Genomic DNA, 23,939 nt, shown 5'->3' with positions numbered 1-23,939 from the left:
AAAATGAATCCAGTTCATAATCAAGTAAAAATGTTATGGGTCTGGAGCCAGAGAATATTCTTATAGTGGGCTTTTTTCAGCACCCTAAATTTAACCAGATGGAATGCTTTTTAAAGCACCACCCTATTCAAACTTTGGAAGTGAAGAATTTGTCTTTTAATGGTAAATTTGCATTCCATCAAAAGATGGAACACATCATCCTCAGCTTACTTATTACCCAGAAATAAATTATAATTCAATTTATCTTACTTTATGGTCTTGATGAATACCTAGATTTTAGAAAATTTATTTCAGACATGATCCAGTAGAGGTATACAAACAACATGGGTTGAGGCACATTAAAAATGCAAACTCCATTTCTGGTATACTTAAAGCCATGTAACCACAAATTCTTGTTGGTTTTAATATGAGTATCCTATTTCACAAACCCCAAATAGTGAGGTTAGAGAGAGAATACTCACTACACTGAATATGGAAAAATTAATGCAGCTGAATTATTAGTAAGGGAGGATCTAGTTGCTGAAATGCAAATGGGTCAACAGCAAGTTAACACAGTCCAACAGAGAACCATGGGGTCTGTCAAAAATTCTTGGTTTGGAAACAGTCCCATATTTGACTGAAATAACATCTTGATTTTCTGATAGCTACAAGTGGAAGCTGTAGTGGTGGGATTAATGCCGATGGTCCTCTAATTTCTATATAATGGGCTACACTTTTATCAGTCAGCAGGTTGACTTAGATGTCTGTTGGTACTAGGAATTCAGATACAATCTTAACAGTCAACAAATATTTATTGAATGTCAGATATGTGTCAAGCACTGTGGTAGGCCCTGGGAATGTGAGAGGTGGTAGGTACAAAGGCAACTAAGACACTTGCTTATTCTTGTGGAATTAACAAGGCGGGTAAAGAATACAGACACAAAAGCAGTCATATTGTGATGCAGGCTTTACCTGAGATTTGCACACAATGCAAAGGGGCAAGGTGAAGCAGCTACTCTCTAGTGGGGTAAGTGAAGAAACCATTGCCAGAGAATGTTACATTAGAACTGAACCTTTGCAAATGATCAGGATACTGTGCCTGGCCAGGAAGGAGGAGACAGAAAGAGCAGTGAGGCAGAAGAGTATTTCCAAAAGCCCGGAGTCTTGATGACTTGCCTGGGAATGACGGGTGAGTTGATGTGGCTGGATCAGAGCGTGTGAAAGGAATAACATCATCCTTTTTGAGCCTCAGGACAATCCTGGGAGGGGTATGTGTGTGTGGGTCATTCTGATCTCCAGTTTACAGGTGAGGAAGCTGAGGCCTACAGAGATTAAGTAACATAACCAACATCACCCCATCATTTTTGCAGCTTCAGTTTCATGATCTTGGATAGTAGCTTTAGAGAAAGAACACAGCTGAATCTTGGTCAATGGTATTAAAATGCTAATGTGGGAGAACATACTGTCTTAATAAAAATAATGCTAAATAGGGCTAAATTCCCAAATACTTGAGAGTAAGTTATTCATTACATATAAGCTTGCTTTCTGCCACCCAGCACATTTTTTGCTTGCCCACTTTTGTCAAAAAATGGCCTGCCTTGGGGAATATTGAAATGAGAGACTTCCTTCTTAGATTTTCTTGAGATGTAAGTGGTCCACTTAAACTTAAATCCATTATAATTGTCATTTGTATGGTCTACTCTATATTGGTGCACTTTACGAGGAATTTTAGCTTGTGACATGCAAGAAAGAGCCTGAGAAATGGGTAGGGACTCCTGGTCTGGGAGCATGGAAGATTCCTCACAATTAAGAGGAGAGAGAGGATGAAGGATGGTTTAGTGTGTGAAAGAAGTAAAAGACAAGTGTCTGATTTATCATTTAGGAAATGGAGTCAGAAAACAAAGCCCAGGGAAAGAAATGAAGGAATATGAATTATAATGAACTCTTAATTGGGGTCAGAGTAGGAGAGGAGAAAGTCAAAAGGGAAAAGGTATTAGAAGTACATAGGCCTTACTAAGTGGTTATTGTAGAAAGATGACCCGTTCAAATGGAGAAGAAAATTAGCTTTAATTTCTGGGATAGGCCACATTAGACTCGAGGTTGTTGACCCTTGGAAATCAACAGGATGGTTAAATTTTGTCCCGCTATGATGAGCTCTTCAAATGTAGACTACAGAAAATTTAATAAACTTACATCACATATTAAACAAAAGCATTCTAAAGTCAGGTTGACAAGTTTTTTAGATTGTTTTCTGTTTTGAATTATTGCATTTGGTTCTAGTTGTATTGATATTTGACAGTTAATTTTGTAATTCTTCTATTGGATAATTCAAATTGGACATTCAGTTGGACTTTGAATTTTTACACACACATACACATACACACATAGAATCAGTTACCTATACTAGTAAAACTAAGAAAATAAAATACTTTAGAAGAGGCAAAATTTTTGTGTGATTTTGGATCAATACAGGAAATTTGTTAAATAGTAATAAATCATGCTATGCTTACAATGCTCATAAATCAAAATAGAAATAATTTACTAATAAGACTCCTATTTCTTGTTGCAGGGGGCAGGGCAAGCTGGCTGAAGAGCAGGGTCCCCAAGTCTACCTGTTCCCCCCCATTCAGATAACCTTCAAACTATCCTGAACACCTACGCATCCCACCTGAGATTTAAAGAGGGAAGAGCGGCTGCTACAGAGAAGGGGTTTTGCCTCTAACAAGGTAGGAAGGCGGAAAAAAATAGAAAAGAACCAAGTCGGGGAGGGGCCCCCAGGAGCCGGGCTAAGGGCGCGGGAGCCTCGGGGCAGCAGAGCTCGGATTCTTCTCAGAGGGAAAGTGCTCGCTGGGAACTCGGGCAGGACCTCCTTCTCTCTTTTTTTCCCCATACAACTCATTTTTATATCAGACTAAAAATTTCCAATATTTTTTCTCTTTTCGCACGTTAACTACAATATTTTTACCACCTCTTCATTTTTCTTTGATTTTAACTTTTGTGTTTCTATAATTACATGTCTTAGATATATTTTCCACTTCTAGATGCCCTTCAACATACTCAACTTAATTTTGGGAGATATATAAGATATGTTTTGTTTGTTTTGTTTTGTGTTTTTTTTGTTTTCCCTGCCTCATTTTGTTCTACAATGGTGGAAGTTAATACCTTCTAAAACATGACCAGTATGCACCCAGAACCAAGTGGTATACCGTGCGGGTTCATTCTGTGAGATTATATCCTCTCTTCATTCCCATTCCGCCCCCCTCTTTTATCTCATTTACGTTTTGATGGTCAGTTGCGGCTTTCTATGTGTATTGCTGGTTTATATAAATTTGGGACTGAGCATCTTTTAATATACAGAACTTAATACACTCAGAACCAAGGGGATCACCCTCTAGGACCCCTCAGAATTATCTAGGGTGAAACTTACTTAGGCCATGGTTGATATTCTTGATGCAGCCCATTCATACAGCCACTCTGCACTGAGCAAAATGACTAGAAGGAAGAACTCACCACGAAAGAAAGAATCAGAAACAGTACTCTCTGCCACAGAGTTACAGAATTTGGATTACAATTCGATGTCAGAAAGCCGGCTCAGAAGCACAATTATAAAGCTACTGGTGGCTCTGGAAAAAAGCATAAAGGATTCAAGAGACTTTATGACTGCAGAATTTAGATATAATCAGGCCAAAATTAAAAATCAATTAAATGAGATACAATCCAAACCCTCATCCTAATGATGAGGGTTAATGAGGTAGAAGAGAGTGAGTGACATAGAAGACAAGTTGATGGCAAGGAAGAAAGCTGAGGAAAAAAGAGAAAAACAATTAAAAGACCATGAGGAAAGGTTAAGAGAAATAAATGATAGCCTCAGAAGGAAGAATCTAAGTATAAGTGGGGCCAGAAAACATATTTGAACAAATCACAGCTGAGACCTTCCCTAATTTTGGGAGGGAAACAGGAATTCAGATCCAGGAAATAGAGAGGTCTCCTCCAAAAGTCAATAAAAAACATTCAACACTGTGACATTTAATAGTGAAACTTGCAAATTCCAAAGATTAAGAGAAAATCCTTAAAGCAGCAAGAGATAAGAGATTCTTATATGGGGAGAAAGATTAACAGCAGACCTCTCCACAGAGACCTGGCAGGCCAAAAAGGCTGGCAGGATATATTCAGGGTCTTAAATGAGAAGAACATGCAGCCCCAAATGCTATACCCAGCTAGGGTCTCATTCAGAATAGAAGGAGAGATAAAGAGCTTCCACGATAGGTAGAAACTAAAAGAATATGTGACCACAAACCAGCTCTGCAAGAAATATTAAGGGGGACCCTGTAAAAGAAAGAGGAAGCCCAAAGAAATAATCCACAAAAATAGGGACTGAATAGGTACTACAATGACACTAAATTCATATCTTTCAATAGTAACTCTGAACATGAATGGGCTAAATGATCCCATCAAAATATGCAGGGTATTGGACTGGATAAAAAAGAAAGACCCATCTATTTACTGTTTACAAGAGACTCATTTTAGACCTAAGGACACATCCAGCCTGAAAATGAAAGGCTGGCGAACCATTTACCATTCAAATAGTCCTCAAGGGGCAGCCCCAGTGGCTTAGCGGTTTAGCACCGCCTTCGGCCCAGGGCATGATCCTGGACATCCGAGATCGAGTCCCACGTCGGGCTCCCTGCATGGAGCCTGCTTCTCCCTCTGCCTGTGTCTCTTTCTCTGTCTCTGTCTGTCTCTCTCTGTCTCTAATAAATAAATAAAATCTTGATAAAAAACAAAACAAAACAAATGGTCCTCAAAAGGAAGCTGGGGTAGCAATCCTCCTATCAGATAAATTAAAGTTTATCACAAAGACTGTAGTAAGAGATGAAGAGGGACACTATATCATACTTAAAGGGTCTATCCAACAAGAAGACCTAACAATCATGAATATTTATGCCTGTAATGTGGGAGCTTCCAAGTATATCAATTAATAACCAAAGTAAAGACATACTTAGATAATAATACACTAATAGTAGGAGACTTCAACACAGCACTTTCTGCAAGTGACAGATCATCTAAGCACAACATCACCAAAGAAACAAGGGCTTTAAATGATACACTGGACTAGATGGATTTCGCATATATATGCAGAACTTTCCATCCGAATGCAACTGAATACACATTCTTCTCAAGTGCACATGGAACTTTCTCCAGAATAGACCACATACTGGATCACAAACCAGGGCTCATCAAATACCAAAAGATTGGGATTGTCCCCTGCATATTTTCAGAGCACAGTGCTTTGTAACTAGAATTCAATCACAAGAAGAAATTTGGAAGAAACTCAAACATTTGGAGATTAAAGAGTATCTTACTAAAAGATGACTGGATCAACCAGGAAATTAGGAAAGAATTAAAAAGATTCATGGAAACTAATGAAAATGAAGGTACAACTGTTCAAAATATTTGGGATACAGCAAAAGCAGTCCTAAGAGGGAAATACATTGCAATATAAGCATCCCTCAAAAAATTGGAAAAAACTCAAATACATAAGCTAACCTTACACCTGAAGGAACTGGAGAAAGAGCAGCAAATAAAACCTACACCAAGCAGAAGAAAGATAATAAAGATTCGAGCAGAACTCAATGACATAGAAACCAGAAGAACTGTGGAACAGATAAACAAAACCAGGAGTTGTTGGTTCTTTGAAAGAATTAATAAGATAGATAAACCATTAGCCAGCCTTATTAAAAACATAAAAGACTCAAATTAATAAAATCACAAATGAAAAAGGAGAGATCACAACCAATACCAAGGAAATACAAATGATTTTAAAAACACATTATAAGCAGCTATACGCCAATAAATTAGGCAATCTAGAAGAAATGGATGCATTTCTGGAAAACCACAAAATATCAAAACCAGAACAGGAATAAATAGAAAACCTGAACAGGCCAATAACCAAGGGGTAAATTGAAGCAGTCATCAAAAACCTCCCAAGACACAAAAGTCCAGGGCCAGATGGCTTCCCTGGGGAATTCTATCAAACATTTAAAGAAGAAATAATACCGATTCTACTAAAGCTATTCCAAAAGATAGAAAGGGAGAGAATACTTCCAAAATATTGGTTCTATGAAGCCAGCATCACCTTAATTCCAAAACCAGACAAAGACCCCACCAGAAAGGAGAATTATAGACCAATATCCCTGATGAACACAGATGCAAAAATTTTCAACAAGATACTAACCAAAGGATCCAACAGTACATTAAGAAGATTATTCATCAAATCCAAACCAAGTGGGATTTATCCCCGGGATGCAAGGCTAGTTCAACTCTCGTAAAACAATCAACGTGATCACATCAACAAGAGAAAAAATAAGAACCATATGATCCTCTCAATAGATGCAGAGAAAGCATTTGACAAAATAAAGCATCCATTCCTGATCAAAACTCTTCAGAGAGTAGGGGTAGAGGGAATATTCCTCAGCATCTTAAAAGCCATCTATGAAAAGCCCACAGCAAATATCCTTCTCAATGGGAAAATACTGGGAGCCTTTCCCCTACGATCAGTGGATAAGGATGTCCACTGTCACCACTGCTATTCAACATAGTACTAGAAGTCCTAGCCTCAGCAATCAGACAACAAAAAGAAATAAAAGGCATTCAAATTGGCAAAGAAGAAGTCAAACTCTCCCTTTTCGCCGATGACATGATACTCTATGTAGAAAACCCAAAAGACTCCACCTCAAGATTGCTAGAACTCATACAGCAGTTCGGGAGTGTGGCAGGATACAAAATCAATGCCCAGAAATCAGAGGCATTTCTATACACTAACAATGAGACTAAAGAGAAATTAAGGAATCAATTCCATTTACAATTGCCCCCATAAGCGTAAGATACCTAGGAATAAACCTAACCAAAGAGGTAAAGGATCTATACTCTAAAAACTACTGAACACTTCTGAAAGAAATTGAGGAAGACACAAAGAGATGGAAAAATATTCCATGCTCATGGATTGGAAGAATTAATATTGTGAAAATGTCCATGTTACCCAGGGCAATTTACATGTTCAATGCAATTCCTATCAAAATACCATGGACTTTCTTCACAGAGTTGGAACAAATCATCTTAAGATTTGTGTGGAATTGGAAAGACCGCAAATAGCCAGGGGAATATTGAAAAAGAAAACCAAAGCCAGGGGCATCACAATGCCTGATTTCAAGTTGTACTGCAAAGCTGTGATCATTAAGACAGTGTGGTACTGGCACAAAAACAGACACATAGATCAATGGAGCAGAATAGAGAACCCAGAAATGGGCTCTCAACTCTATGGTCAACTAGTATTCAACAAAGTGGGAAAGACTGCACTGGAAAAAGGACAGTCTCTTCAATAAATGGTGCTGGGAAAATTGGACAGCCACGTGCAGAAGAATGAAATGGACCACTGTCTTGCACCATACACAAAGATAAACTCAAAATGGATGAAAGATCTAAATATGAGACAAGAATTCTTCAAAATCCTAGAGGAGAACACAGGCAACACCCTTTTTGAACTTGGCCACAGCAACTTCTTGCAAGATACATCTATGGAGGCAAGGGAAACAAAAGCAAAACTGAACTATTGGGACTTAAGATAAAAAGCTTCTGCACAGCAAAAGAAACAGTCAATAAGACTAACAGACAACCTGCAGAATGGGAGAAGATATTTGCAAATGACGTATCAGATAAAGGGCTAGTATCGAAGATCTGTAAAGAACTTATTAAACTCCACACCAAAGAAACAAACAATCCAATCATGAAATGGGCAAAAGACATGAACAGAAATCTCACAGAGGAAGACCTAGACATGGCCAACAAGCACATGAGAAAATGCTCTGCATCACTGGCCATCAGGGAAATACAAATCAAAACCACAATGAGATACCACCTCACACCAGTGAGAATGGGGAAACAAGACAGGAAGCAACAAATGTTGGAGAGGATGTGGAGAAAGGGGAACCCTCTTGCACTGTTGGTGGGAATGTGAACTGGTGCAGCCCCTCTGGAAAACTGTGTGGAGGTTCCTCAAAGAGTTAAAAATAGACCTGCCCTACGACCCAGCAATTGCACTGCTGGGGATTTACCCCAAAGATACAGATGCAATGAAACGCCGGGACACCTGCACCCCGATGTTTATAGCAGCAATGTCCACAATAGCCAAACTGTGGAAGGAGCCTCGGTGTCCATCGAAAGATGAATGTATAAAGAAGATGTGGTCTATGTATACACAATGCGTTATAACTCAGCCATTAGAAGCGACGAATATCTACCATTTGCTTCAACGTGGATGGAACTGGAGGGTATTGTTGAGTGAAATAAGTCAATCAAAGAAGGACAAACATTATATGGTTTCATTCATGTAGGGAATATAAAAAATAGTGAAAGGGATTATAGGGTAAAGGAGAGAAACTGAGTGGGAAATATCAGAGAGGGTGATGGAACATGAGACACACCTAGCTCTGGGAAATGAACAAGGGGTAGTGGAAAGGGGAGGTGGGCAGGGGGAGGGAGTGATGGGTGATGGGCACTGAGCGGGGGCACTTGACGGGAGGAGCACTGGGTGTTTTACTATATGTTGACAAATCGAACTCCAATAAAAAATATACGAAAAATATCTTTATGGCTGCCAAAAACCCCCCTCATATTTAATATACCATTATAGAGCACTATCTCAAGAATTCTCTCAAGTTCCCATTTGACATACCATATAATCACTAAAATAAAATTAATAAAATGAGAGAAAAAATTAAAAGTTATTTTAGGAGACGAAATCTTGCTGTGTTTCTGGAGTATTTCAGTAAACTTGTCAATAGTAAGATGTACATTATATACCTACAAATAGAAAAAAAATGGAAGCAGTTTACTTTTGATATTCATTTTTAAATAATATTCAGTTATAAAACATTACCTTAAAGCATAATGCCTTTCATGAGTCATTGTATTACTTAATTGCTATTAAGTAATGTCAGGTACATTAAGGATCCTTTTTGAAGCATTTATATTCTTTTCCAGTATTTTTTTGTCTCACGTGTGCATTTTCTTAACACAGTTTCTCTCAGGCAACAGAGCTGTATTTGATAATAGTGATTTTTTAAAACTTTTTCTGAAAGAATTTTGAATTTTATAGGTGACTAGCTCTTTATATGCATGACTGATTTTTTTCATCTTTGAAAAGATTCCCTTCTATTTTTCTATAGTAAATTCTTTCTAAATTGGGTATTTAGTGAAAATTCATTTTCTTAGTGCTATTCAGGAAAGAATTGGAATTTCTGCTTTCTGACTGTGGCTAGTCTTTCCTGATTTGACTTTGTGGATCATTAACTGCGTCAATTATTTTATTTAAGTACATTTAGCTTCCTTTTTCTTCCAAAGTTCTTAAATAAGAATTTAACTTCACTATATCAGTTTCTTCACACTCCTTTGCATTGGTCCTATATAAGTGGTCCCCATTTTTTCATTTATCCATTGCATGCAATGTTAGCTTCTCACTATGTAAGAACAGCATTCTTCTCCAAGAATAGCAACCCAGTCTTTCATCCCAAATTGTTCACTCCAAGCTTCATCTGACTTTCTTTACCACTTTGATTTTTCTAAGTGTCACTTCAGATTTTCCTCCTATTTTTTTTCTTTTTGTTAAGTTTGTTTGTGCTTCTTTTCCAGGGCAGTTTTGTGTTTCCCTTAAGATGAGAATGTTCATCTAAAACACCTTAGTGCTTTCTGAAGTAGTTCTTCATTCTTGTGATAGAATTTGAAGGCAGTTCTGGTTGTAGCTACTTGGAATTTAATTTGTTTTGATGAATCTTCTAAATTCTGCATCTTTCTTATAATTTCATCCATTAGATTAACTTTTTATAAATATATAGATTTAATCTATTTGAAAAGTCTGTGAAGGCCAAGTAAAAATTTGAGGCTTCCCAGGTCTTTAATAATGTATTTCAGGTATTGTATTTCTGACTATTTGTTTTCAAGTCTGACTTGCATTAAAGTGGATTTAAGGTCTTCCAATTTTTTTTTGTTTTTAAATCAGGCCATTTTTCAAAAACTTGATGTCTTTCTACTAGAAAGACATACTGTGATAGCTCATTGTTTTTCTACTTAAATAACTTTTTAAACAACAACAATAATGATATCACTATGACTTTTATATACACCACTGTTTTTGATAGCAATCTGTACCTGAGCCTGGTCTGTGATCACCTAAAAGTGCTGCTCTCACCAGAGCAGCACAGCATCTCCAGGATCATTGCACACAATATCATGGCCATCATTGGATACTTTATAGTCCCTAAGGCCACTCTGAGTTGCGCCAGGTTTGATAGGCCTATGCTGGTCACAATAGATAGTAGACAACACTGGTGAGTATTACATGCAGAGCCTGGCCAATACCTGACATATAGGGCACACAGTAAAATACTGGCTGACAATTTCCTCTTGAATTCCTTTTTCATCTTATGACCTTGAAAACGTTGTCCTGCCCACCTTTTCCTGCCTACAGGAAATGGAGCAGAGAAAGTAAAGCTCTAACAATGGCAGTTGGGCTACTTATGCTCCTTCTAGAAATCAAACAATATACTTCTAAATGACTATGGGCCAAAGAAGAATTCACAAGAGAAATTAGAAAATATTTCTAATAAATGGTAATGAAAGTGCAACATAACAAAATGCATGGGTTGCAGATAAGAGAATGCATACAAGGAAATATATAGTACTTAAAGCTTGTATAAAAAAAGAACAAAGTTTTAAAATCAACACTGTCGGAGTACCTGGGTGGCTCAGTCAGGTAAGTGTCTGCCTTTGGCTCAGGTCATGATTCCAGGGTCCTGGGATTGAGCCCCACATTGGGCTCTCTGTTCCTCCCTCTCCCTTTGCCTTCTGCTCCCCCTGCTTGTGCTCTCTATCAAATAAGTAAAATTCTTAAAAAAATTAACTCTATTATGTTTCCATCTCAGGAATATTAAAAATAGTAGATTAAAATAGAAATAGAAAATAGAATAATAGTAGAGAAAATGAAAAAGGTCAAAGTTGGGTTTTCACAAAGATTAATCAAATTTTTTTTTTTAATTATTTTTTTTTATTGGTGTTCAATTTACTAACATACAGAATAACACCCAGTGCCCGTCACCCATTCACTCCCACCCCCCGCCCTCCTCCCCTTCTACCACCCCTAGTTCGTTTCCCAGAGTTAGCAGTCTTTACGTTCTGTCTCCCTTTCTGATATTTCGGTGTCCAACGAAAGATGAATGGATAAAGAAGATGTGGTTTATGTATACAATGGAAGATTAATCAAATTTAATAAAACTCTAGCAAAGGATAACTAATTAAAAACATAGCCCCCATTTTTAATATGAAGAATGAAATATTAAATATCACTATAGATCCTATAGATAATAAAGCAATGGATAAAAAATATTATGAAAACTTTATGCTGGTAAATTAGAAATTAGGATATAATGGAAAAATTTCATGATAAAAATCAGTTTACTGAAACTGACATAAGAAGAAATAGAATACCTGAATAATTTTGTCTTCTACAAAAATTGAATTCATTATTAAAATGTTACCCTCAAAAATCTAAATCTAGTTATTTCCACTTATGAATTCTATTATGCAGTTAAAGAACAAATAAGATCATTCTTCTACAGACTGTATCAGAAAATAGAGGAGGAAGAAACCTATTTAATTTCATGAGATTAACATGGATATCTAACTCTTTGAAGACATTATTGGAAAACAAAATTATAGAAAGAGGTTGCTTGTGAAATTTTTTTTTTTAATTTTTAATTTATTTATGATAGTCACAGAGAGAGAGAGAGAGAGAGAGAGAGAGAGAGAGAGAGAGAGGCAGAGACATATGCAGAGGGAGAAGCAGGCTCCATGCACCAGGAGCCTGATGTGGGATTCAATCCAGGGTCTCCAGGATCGTGCCCTGGGCCAAAGGCAGGCGCCAAACCACTGTGCCACCCAGGGATCCCGCTTGTGAAATTCTTATAAAAATATTAGGAAATAGTCTGGTGACATATAAAATGACCAAATTTATTCCCAGAATGCAAATGTTATTTTAATTCAAAAACTAGTAAAATGAATGGAAAGATAAAAATATATATACATATGATCATCACAGGAGATGTAAAGAAAATATTTGTCAAAATTCAATACTTACTTACTGATATAACCTCCTAGTGATCTAGAAATAGATGGGAACTACCTCAATCGATAACAATCTTATTTAATGGTGAAATAATGAATGATTTTCCCTTAAGATTAAAGATAATGCAATGATGCCTCTTCCTCACTTTTATCCAACATTTTAGGGGCATGATTATGTATATAGTTTACAAATTACTCTTGAAAATGTGAAGTTAGAAAACTTACAGGATACAAGGTCAATATACAAAAATAAAGGTATTTTTATATTAACACCAAACAATTGATAATCTAATTTACAAAAGCTGATGATGTTTACAATGCCAACATAAATATAAAAATACTTAGGAGATGTATAAATATAAAAATAACAGGAGATGTATAAGACCTCTACATTTAAATCATTGCTGAAAGAAATTAAGATCTAAAGAAAGACAGGTATACTATATTCATGGATTTGAAAACTTTGGGTTTTTAAGATATCACCTCTCCTTAAATTGATATTTTAAATTGAGTGCAACTCCATTAAAAGTCCAACAAACTATTCCTTTTAGAAAATGGCCATTTGATTATAAAATGTGAAAAACGAAACAATACAAAGGATCTAAAGTAGCTGAACAGTTTTGAAAAAAGAAGAACCAAGTATGGGCACTACTAGTACTTGAAGACTTATTATAAACAATAATCAAGAGAATATGGCATTGGTGTAAGAATGTTCAGACTTTGATTCAACAGACTAGAGTGTCCATAATTAGACTTACACTTAAATGGCCCATTGGATGTCAAAGATATTGAAGGAAAAAAGGTGTGTGTGTGTGTGTGTGTGTGTGTGTGTGTGTTTGTATGCAGATGTTTTTGGTGAAGGGTAATGGAGTAACTGCATATGCACATGGAAAAAATGGGATTTAATTTCTATACAATACACAAACATTAATTCAAAGTAAATCATGGACGTAAACATAAAAGCTTAAACAGTAAAGCCTTTGGATGAAAATATAGGAGAACATCTTTGTGACTTGGAGAGAGCCAAGGGCTTTTAGACAGGTCATGAAAAACAACCATAAAAGAAAAACATCAGTAAAATGAACTTCAGCTTATGAAGTCCTGAACTTCAACTTTTTAAGATACCTCATTAAGAAAAAGAAAAGCCAAGTTACATGTTGGAAGGACATAGCCACAATACATATATCTGACAAAGAACTTATGCTTGGAATATATCATGAATGCATACAAATGAATAAGTAATCAGAGAGGGAGACAAACCATGAGATACTCTTTTTTTTAAGTTACTCTTAATTATAGGAAACAAACTGAGGGTTGCAGAAAGGGAGGTGGGTGAGAGGTTGGGGTAACTGGGTGACAGGCGTTCAGAAGGGCTTGTGATGTGAGGAGCACTGGGTGTTATATGCAACTGATCAATTACTGAACTTTGCATCTGAAACTAATGATGTACTATATGTTGCTAATTGAATTTAAATAATAAACACCAACTAACATAGCAGAAGTCTTGAACAGATACTTTGCAAAAGATGTGTGAATGGTCTGTAAGGTGCTCAACATGAGTCATCAGAGAAATGCAAATTAAAAATGCAGTGGGGTACCTTTTCACATCTACTAGAATAACTAAAGATTACATTTTCCAGATGTTATTTAGAATGTGGAGCAACTGGCACTCCCATTTGTTGCTAGTGGGACTGTAAAAAGGCATAACCACTTGGAAACTGGCAGTTTTTAACGATGTTAAGCAATAGACCAGCCATTCTAGGAATTTTCCCCGGGGAGGGGGGGGAATGAACGCATATGTCCTCAGAAAGACTATCCACAGTAGCTGTATTCATTGTAACCCTCATATAGAAAAACTGTCAATGTTGATCAACCAAAGACATAGGTTGCTTTCCATATGTTTCATACAATGAAATACCAATTGCCAGTATAAAAGGAATGAGTTACCTGTTTTATGAAGTAATGTGGATGGATCTCAGAAGCAATATGCTGACAGAGAACCCAGACACAAGAGTGCATATATGATTCAATGTATGGGAGACTCATGAACAGGCAAAAAGAATCTGAATAGTAGTTATCATGACAGTAACTAGAGGGATGGGGTGGTTGAATGCAAGCCCAGTAGAGCTCGGTAAAGGAAATGGTCTATGAATGGTTTGTGCAGTCATATGGGTTTTCACATTTCCTTCAGATCTCATTGAATTGTACATTGGTACATTTGTCTTATTTTAAAGAACAGGCAGGGATTACCTTTGCTGAGAGAGCGAAATCAATGCACTCTAAAACCGCATAACTAGGTCTGGATGATAACTTGCTTCTTAAGGATCCTTTGACATTTTGGGAAGAGCAATTGAGGATGTTTATTAATAGGGCTTGAGCACTCTTTCAATAAACAGAATTGTTCATAACTTTCAACTGTTCTTCTCTGCCTTCAAGGCATCTCCTGATGCTACTGACAATCAAGATTTAAAGGAGGGAAATTGTGTGGGAAAACCAGTCTCAAATTCCCCCAAATTAAGGTCCTGTGGGAGTGGGTGGTAGAGGAAGCAGTAGCAGAGGAGAAATTGGAACAAATATGGTATTCAGCTGAAGACAAGAAAAAACTGTCCGGATATTTACATAAACAGCTTTGCTTAGAATTGAAACAAATTGTAATGTTCATATATGGAGAATGAGTCCACAGAAAAATCAGAGGCAGGGGTACTCACCAGCAAGTAAACAATGTTTGCTATAAGCTTTCTTCATGATCCTCCGATACTCAATAGATTGTAGAGTTTATAACAATGTTTATGATACTCATCTACCTTGTGCATTGCTTTACCAGTTTTCCAAATCAGGTTCCTGGTGAAATAGCTTTCTCTGTAAAATAACCCCTATTCCACATATTCTGTAATTCCACTTATATGGAATGTCCAAAATAGGTAAAACTATAGAGACAGAAAATGTATCAGTGTTTGCTTTGGGCTGGTGAGTTATAAGGGCTATAAGCTAAGGGGTACATTGTTTCTTTCTTAGGGTGATGAAACTATTCTAAACTTGATTATAGTGATAGTTCTATAACTGTGAGTGTATATATATATATATATATATATATACACACACACACACACACACTATATGCCACTGAACTATGTATTTTTTTATTTATTTTTTTAATTTTTAATTTTTTAATTTTTATTTATTTTTTTAACTATGTATTTTAAATGGGTGAATTGTAGGTGCATGATATCTCAATAGAGCTGTTAAAAGTATCAGCTTTAATTGGCAATTAATACTAATTGCTGTTAAAAATATTAGCAAGTAAAATATACTTGTCTCTGAAAAAGCCTGAGGCACACAACTAGAAAGGAACATGGACAAAATCCTAGATTTTCCCAACCTCTGAGGGACTCAGGAAACGGGAGAACAGCCAGGAAGTAGCTGGCATTTCCCTTAGCTGGAGAAAGCTTCTGCTGCTCCATTGTAGTTGTACATTTCTTCCACCAAGGTGTCTTCTTGGAGCTTCTAGGTTTGCATTGGAAGTGAGCTGAGGTCAACCTGTGAAGGTGATCATTTGTAGTGAAAGTAAGAGGACCTATGTTTGAAGTGTTGCTGGCAGCATTAAATTATGCCAATGGAGGCAAGCGAACTGCATACATAGCCTCTGTTTTAGAGCCCTGTTCTAAAAAGTGAGGATGACAATATACATATTGTAGCTCACAGAAAAAGACTACATCTTATGTGTAATCAGTAGTCCTAGCATCTGGGAGGTTGAAAGTATTCAATAAATGGTTGAATGCCAGTGTGCTTTGGACATTATAAATCACTTTTAAAATGTAATATTAATTCCTCTATGAAGGCAATGGCTAAGTTCTGTTATCCTCTGTACTGCTTGCAGTGCCTTTTATATGTCAAGTGTGGGAGCCAATGAGTACAGTAGGAAGATCACAGGTTTGGGCATTAGACATGCCTGGATTTGAATCCCAACTTTGTCCCAGCTTTAGCAAATTATTTAATGCTTTAGGTTTCCATTTTCTTCACAAAATGAGAAGGCTTTAACTCCTAGAGTTGTTGTAAGATGTAAATTAAAGAATATAAACTGCCTAGCAAAATTTCTGGCACATTTAAAGTGTGCATTAAATGATAGTTCTTTCCTGTATTTAATGGATGAATAATCACAGTTCTATTCAAATATAGATATAAATTATTCCCCAATCAAGTATTACATTAGTTTTGTATTATCTATGGAAGTGTTATGATAGAATTACCATTGTTAAAGAAGTTCTTGGTAAATCAGGTATTAAGTGTTCAAATGAAGTGATAAAAATTATAAAAATACATAATTTTATGGAAGTATGCAGATCTTTGTGCATGAAGTGAAAACCAAGATGGAAAGGGAAATGCTGGTAAATTAAAATACCTGACTTTAAATGTGTATATGTAAAAACCACAGTAAAAGATACTGAAAGACTAACCTGCCAATGAGGAAAAATAATCAACACCAAATATTCTTAATATATAAGGCACCTGTACATTAATAAAAAGTCAACCAAATTAAAAGTGCATAAAAGACATAGGAATATAATAGAATTATAAAAGGCTAATAAACATAGGAAAAATTCATATTTACTAATTAAAAAATATCAGCTTAAGTTTGAGGTTAGTTTTTACCTATATGTTTTGCAAAGATTAAAAGTGCTATCTGAAACATACCAAGATAGTGTATTCTGGATCATTAAGCAAATGCTAACAAATTTAACAGCATTTAAATTGTGTTTTCTGTGGCCAAAATGAACTCAAATTAGTATCAATAATAGATAACAGAAACAATTTTAAAGATGTGGGACTGAGCAACGCATTGCCAAATAATTCATAGGCCAAAGAGCAAGTCCCAAGGGAAATGAAAAAAAACAACTTTGTATTGAATTAAAATGAAAAAAAAAATCAAAATTCATAGTAGCTAAAAATTACTAAGAGCAGAATTTGTAGCAATAAATGCATACATTAGAAAAGAGGAAAAGTCTCAAATCAACAATCTCAGTTCGTACCTCAAGAACCCAGAAAAAAGGCAAATAAACCCAAAGTAAGTAGAAAGAAGGAAGTAATACATAGAAGCCAAAAATCAATTAAATTGAAATCAGAAAAATATCAGTGCTGCTGAAGCAAGCACTGAAATCAGAAAAATGATAGAAAAAAATCAATAAGGCCAAGAACTAGTTCGCCAGTATGATAATAAAACTGACCAACTTCTAGAAAGATAAACAAAGAAAGGTGAAACATCATCAGTATCAGGAATGGGAAAAGTAGTAACACCGCATACCCAGCAGACATGGAAAGGATAATAAACAGCTCTCTGTACATAAACTTGATGAAATAGATTAATTCCTTGAAAAATACATACTATTACAACTTAACAAGTTATAGATAATTTGAATAATCCTATATCTATAAGGAAAATTAAATTTGTAGTTTAAAAACTCCCCAAAAAGAAATCTTCAGGCTGAGATGGTTTCACTGAAGAATTCTACCAAACATTTAAAGAGAGTGTAAAACTGGCGTTAAGTCTGTCTCCAGAACATGTAAGAGAAGGGACTACTAGCATCCCATTTTCTAATGCCGGGATTACTCTGATGTCAAAAACAGATAAAGACGATGCAAAAGAGGAAAACTACAGACCAATCTGTCTCATGAACTCAGAAGCAAAGATTTTTAAAATATTAGCAAACTGAATCAACCAAGTATAAGAAGAGTTCTACAACCTGACCAAGTAGGATTTATTCTGTTTATGCAAGGTTGGGTCAGTATTTGAAAATCAGCCAAGGTAATCTACCTTGTTTACAGAGTAACAAAGACAAATCCTATGATTTTTATCAGCTGATGCAAAAGAAAGCATTTAACAAGATCCTACATCCAATTATGATAGAAACTCAGTAAATTGTTCATAAGGAGGAATTGCCCCAAATTGATAAGAACACACATACATGACAAAAAATAAAACATAAAAAAATAATCTACAGCTAACATTCTATTTAATGGTGAAAGACTAAATGCTTTCTCTCTGAGATTGAGAATAAATCAAGGATATCTACCCTCACCACTTTTATTATACATAGTTCTAGAAGTCCTTATGCATGACAGCCGAAAACTGGAAACAACTAAAATAGGGCAGTGGTTAAATGATGGTACATTCATACCATGGAATACTATTCAGCAATAAAAAAAAAAAGGAAAAAAGAAACTATTAGTGTAACAACTTGGATGGATCTCAAAGCTATTAATGCTGACTGAAAAACCATTCTCAAAAGGGTACATACTGTATGATTCCATTTATAGAACATTTTTGAAGTCTTAAAATTATAGAGAAGGAAAACAGAGTAGTGGTTTCCAGAGGTTAAAGAGGGGATTGGGCGGAAGAGGGAAATGGATGTGGCTATAAAAGGGCAATGTATGAATCAGTGGTGATAGAAATACTCTCTATTTGGACTTTCAATGTCAATATCCTGGTTGCAATATTCTGTAGTTTTATGATATATTACCATTGGGGGGCACTAGGTAAATTGTATAGGGGATCTCCTATCTATCTATCTATCTATCTATCTATCTATCTATCTATCTATCTATTATCTATCTATCTATCTATCTATCTATCTATCTATCTATCTATCTATCTATAAAAGGTCTTATTTATCCATGAGAGACAGAGAGAGAGGCAGAGACACAGGCAGAGAGGGAAGTAGGCTCTATGCAGGGAGCCTGACATGGGACTCAATCCCAGGACTCCAGGATCATGCCCTGGGCCAAAGGCAGGCACTTAACTGCTGAGCCCCCCAGGCATCCCTCAAATTGTTTTTTAAATATTTTATTTATTTGAGAAAGAAAGAGTATGAGTGAGAAGGAGAGAGAGAGAATCTGAAGCTGACTCCCTGCTAAGCACAGAGCGGGACAATGGACTTGATCTCATGACTGCAAAGTCATGACCTGAGCCAAAACCAAGAGTTGGACACCTAACCAATTGAGCCACCCTGGTGCCCCTGTTGTTTGTGAGAGAGAAAGGGGGAAGGGGCAGACTGAGGTAGAGAGAATCTTAAGCATATTCCACCCAGAGCACAGAGCCCAAGTCAGGGCTCAATCTCACAACCCTGAGATGATGATCTGAGCTGAAATCAAGAGTCAGATACTTACCTGACTGAGCCACCCAGGCTCCCCTCTATTGTCTTTATAAGGACATATGAATCCATATTGTTAGAATAAAAAGTTTAAGATAAACTAAAAATGTCTTGGAAAAAATTGACATTCTCATACACTGTTTTTTGGATAACAGATTGGCTCAACACTTTAAAGGAACATATGATAATTATTAAAATTTTAAAATTGTATAACTTTTAGACAGCAACTTCACTTTTCGGTCTTTATCTTAAAGCCCTTCATAAAATGCTTATGTATGTCTTGAATTATACAAAGTTTATATATAGAGTTCATCAGTAGGGTAAGGTGAAACTGATTAGATACACTCATATGAAAATATTCAGAGATGACAAGAGAAATAATCAAGACATATTAAGTGAAAACAAGTTGAGAGCAAAATTTCCATTTTTGTAAAATAATCATAGGTATGCTTGCACAAGCATAGGAAAAAACCCAGAACATACAGAGCTCAAGTTGTAAATAGTTTACCCTCACCCAGGGACTGGGGTGAGACAAGTACAAGAATTTATCACCATGCATTTTACATATTTCTGTGCATTGTTTTTCTTTTTCATTAGATATAATTACTTTTCTAATAATTATAGCAATGAAGCAATTAATATCAGCATAGGGTTTTTACATTTAATATACATAGTCTCATTTCATAATCAGCCTATGAGATAGATCCTAGTTCCCCTAGGATTGTGCTGGCGAGTGACCAAACCTAGTTCTAGAAATCTTTGGCTCATGCTTTTTCCAGGCTGACTCCATTATTAAAACTGTTTCTGACTTTGCATTGCTTGCTCATACCGCTGCGTTGCTGGAATGATTCTTCCACTCTGCTCCTCCAACTTGCAATCTGCCATCAAAACCACGTCCTTTTGAAAGCCTATAGAATCGTGAAGACGCTCCTTCAGCAGGTGTCATTCAACTGCTGCATTACTCAATTCCACCTCGACGGGTTTGCACCACATTTAGGAAGCTGCACACTATCAAATTTTCTTTGGGGTGCCTGTGTGGCGTAGCCAGTTAAGTGTTGGCTCTTGATTTCAGCTCATGATCTCAGGGTCATGAGATCAAGCCTTTGTGGGGCTCAGTGTTCAGCAGGGAGCCTGCTTAAGATTTTCTCTCCCCCTCTCTCTCTCTGCTCCTCTCCGCTCCTGGTCTCTCTCTCTCTCTTAAATTAATTTTTTTTTCTTTGTGTGTCTTGTATATCCCCAAGAAGAAATTATGTGATACTGAGACTAGATTCATAGTTTCTTTTGTTGTCTCCCCAGTAATGGAAGATGTAATCCTTAGGTCAAAATGAACCTTATAGCAGTTTACTATCTGGGTTGGCATCATTTTCTAAATTAACATCTAATTGCAAGTCACAAAATGTACAGTATTTTTTTTCAAGTGGCTAGTAACGAAAGTAAGAGGAAAATCACAGACGGTCCCAAAAATGACAAGGGGGAGATAAGGCATCCTTGTAGCCTCAGACTGAGAGCCACTTCCCTCTGGAAGTGTAATAACGTGGCTTCAACCAGTTAGCAGCTTGTTACTAAGATGTTTTTCATTTAGAGATAAAACAGTTTTACCAGCAGCCACTTCTACGAGACATCTACTCCACGTTGAGTTTACAGGGCTGCAGTTAAAGAGGGAATTTGATTCTGTTGACAAGTTGTCTGACCCCAAAACTGTAAAAGTTCAACTCTCTGGTTGACAGCTTGACCTCTCATTAAAACTTCTGGCTGCTGCCGGCTTCTGGTTATGCTAACCACGGGGTTAAAGGATCAAGACCAACGTTTTGAAATCTGATCAACAGCCATAGTTCTGTTTATGATCTTTTTACCACAAACGATCTGTGAGGTTGTCTCCTATTAATCATCTCTCAAAGAGGAGGAAGTCCCTTTGCTTTATCTTTTGTTCATAGGCAGGTTCCCCTTCATTTAACCTTACTGGAGGAGAAGGCAATAGTCATTTCTCTTGCTGAGGGGTAGCCATTGTATTATTGTCTGTGTCCTCATTCAAGTTGGTGGGTGGCATTTATAGTGTGAGCCTTCCATCCTTCTGGTGGTTGAGGGGGCTTGAGGATTGCGGGGAGAGATAAGCTAAGGAGGCAAAAGCTACCTCTGAGATGAGATTCCGAAATAAGCTGAAAGGGCTCCCGTCCTAGCAACCCTCAGAAAATACATAGAAACACATCTGTCCCTTATTTTTTCAGCTTGCTTTATGGTGAGTCATTCAAGTTCTTAAAACCATACAATTACACATGCTAACAGCAGGGAAAAAGAGTAGATAATAAACCTGACAGGGGTAATTTAACCAAACCATGCGTATCAGTGGTTTATACCAATAGGGAGATTTAAGAATTCTTTGCGAGACACATGCACTCATACATGCCCTGTGTATATGAAATAGAATTGCACACACACGTTTATACACATATGTATCCACACACATACCATCTCCCCAATATGTTCAGAGGAGAAAGTACATGGGGTACTCTTGAAGCAATGGGGTATAAAATAAATGCAGCTATCAGTTTAAAACAGTTAACTCTTGCGTGCTGGACTCTCATACTCTGACAAAGAAATGTCCCTTCTGAGAGAATTACAATGAAAGAAATTTAACAGTTTTAGAACGAAGGAACAATTGAAGATATACAAATCATTGATTTTTTTTTTTTAAGGTGGGTAGGTCACACAAACTTACTGTGCACACATAATTTATGTCGACACTATCACATTTGCTAAACTCCCACTGTTGTGTGTGTGTGTGTGTGTATTTAACTTTGAAGCCATGATTTCAAAAGAACAAGTTCAAGATTAATATATCATGGAGCGTTATTCAGATGCTGTAAACAAATGAAGAAATAGAACTAGTAGTTACAGATATAATGTCTCTCAGGAAAAGAAAACTACTGTAGCCTGGGTCCTGGACCATCTCTTTAGTAATATTCAATTTCTTTAATGTTGCAGAGGTTTTAGTAGGAGTGGCTTGGAGGTACAGGGAAAGACTCTAATTACCTAGAGGAACTCTTGGACTTTAGTGTTTATTTTTACAAAATAGTTTTCTAAGTAGCTTTTGATTGAATCATGGTTTATCACAGAATGAGAGAGTAAAATTCCGTATTTTTTTCAATGTTTATAATTTAGCATTTAAAACAGATTTACTTCATTTGAAAATTACCTTTCGAAACTAGTTGATAAAAACTAGAAGATTAGGAAGACCTTTCTTTATTCTATGGAATTTGCATTGCCCCTCTTTTTGCTCATCAGATCTTAGCTTCTCTATCTCACCTTCTCCTTGCCCAGTGTAATAAAAAGAAGTGTTAAATGTTAAATGAATTTCTTATCTGGGATTATTTTGGGCATGGTTCACAGGCCCTTGGGAAATATATGTGTACATGTATGGGTGCACATGTATGCATGTGCGTATATATGCATACCTGTATACATAGATATGTGACACATGTAGATATATGTATCACTTACATATAAACACATGTATTTTTTTAGTAATCTTAAAGGATAATTTAATTCAGCTCCCACAGATGCCAACCATCTATAACGTAAGACTATCTATTCTCAGTATGTTATGTTGTCCTGATATAATTAGTATCTTTTATGTAATTGTGTGATGACATTGGTCCTAGAAGTATTCCAAGAATACTGAATTGAAAGCCATCTTAGTTTGCTTTGAGTTGGAGTGTTTTTACTCCTTTTCCCCAATTAAGGGTACTTTGAATATTATGTCCGTGGGCTCTGAGAGAAGAGTGTATGCATGAATCTGAATTCAGGATACATTAAAAATATATCTGCCTTAGAGCATTTTACCTTAAATACATTTTGTGCATTTGCCATAATTTCAACAACTTCTTCACGTGGCACATGAAATAGCTTTCCTATGAAATTTAAAATGAGTGAAATCACTTATTGTTCATGCTTTCAATACTTATGATTGAAATTAGAGATAATTAAAAAAAATGTTTTCCATAAGTTTTAACTTCCTGACATGACAATTTAGGAATGTATTGTCAAATGATATGATTATTATTTTTTGAATTCTTTGACTTATGTTGTTAATGAGTGAAAAGAGAGTTACTTACCAGCTTACCTCCTCTAGTGATTTGATAGTCCTTTTTTCCCTTTAGAGCCCAGTGTAAGATGTATCTGATTTTTTAGTCTTTGATCTTATAGTACATGATATTTTGGGATATTTGGGACACTAACTTAAACAGGATTGCTTTAAAAAGTTGCATCAAATGGTATTTTATGAATCCAAGGTAGTAGTGATGTGTATAAAAAATAACAGCTGGATATTAGTGGCGTACAACTGTAAATATTTATTCTCTTGTGAGTCAGCTGAAATGCCTCTGCGTTAGGCTGGGGTCAGCGAGAAAGCTGGGGTACCTCTGCTCTATGTATCTTATTTGGGAACCCAGGAATACTTGATACTTGGAGTAAGTCTTAATGTAGAAACTAGAAGAAATACTTTTTACGTGCAATGTATTCACTTTCCATTGCTATATAAAATTACCACAAATTTAGCCATTTAAAAATAACACACATTTATCATCTCTCTGTTTCTATAGGTCAGGACTCTAGGCACAGTGTAACCGAGTTTTCTTTCTTTTT

The 23,939-nt window shown here is 36.2% G+C and overlaps 1 long non-coding RNA gene across 1 annotated transcript in view; it reads left to right on the top strand.

Annotated features, from left to right (window-relative positions):
* The window catches only part of LOC111094382, a 400,244-nt gene that overhangs the window by 71,261 nt on the left and 305,044 nt on the right, over window positions 1-23,939 (top strand). The window contains exon 2 of the long non-coding RNA XR_005385199.1: window positions 2,549-2,705. This is a non-coding gene — a long non-coding RNA (uncharacterized LOC111094382). The remainder of the gene's footprint in view (window positions 1-2,548; window positions 2,706-23,939) is intronic.

The sequence above is a fragment of the Canis lupus genome, chromosome 37, assembly GCF_011100685.1.
Source record: "Canis lupus familiaris isolate Mischka breed German Shepherd chromosome 37, alternate assembly UU_Cfam_GSD_1.0, whole genome shotgun sequence".
NCBI classification, from domain to species: domain Eukaryota; kingdom Metazoa; phylum Chordata; class Mammalia; order Carnivora; family Canidae; genus Canis; species Canis lupus.
The sequence above is the reverse complement of the archived record's forward strand: the minus strand, read 5'-3'. Positions and strand labels throughout refer to the sequence as shown.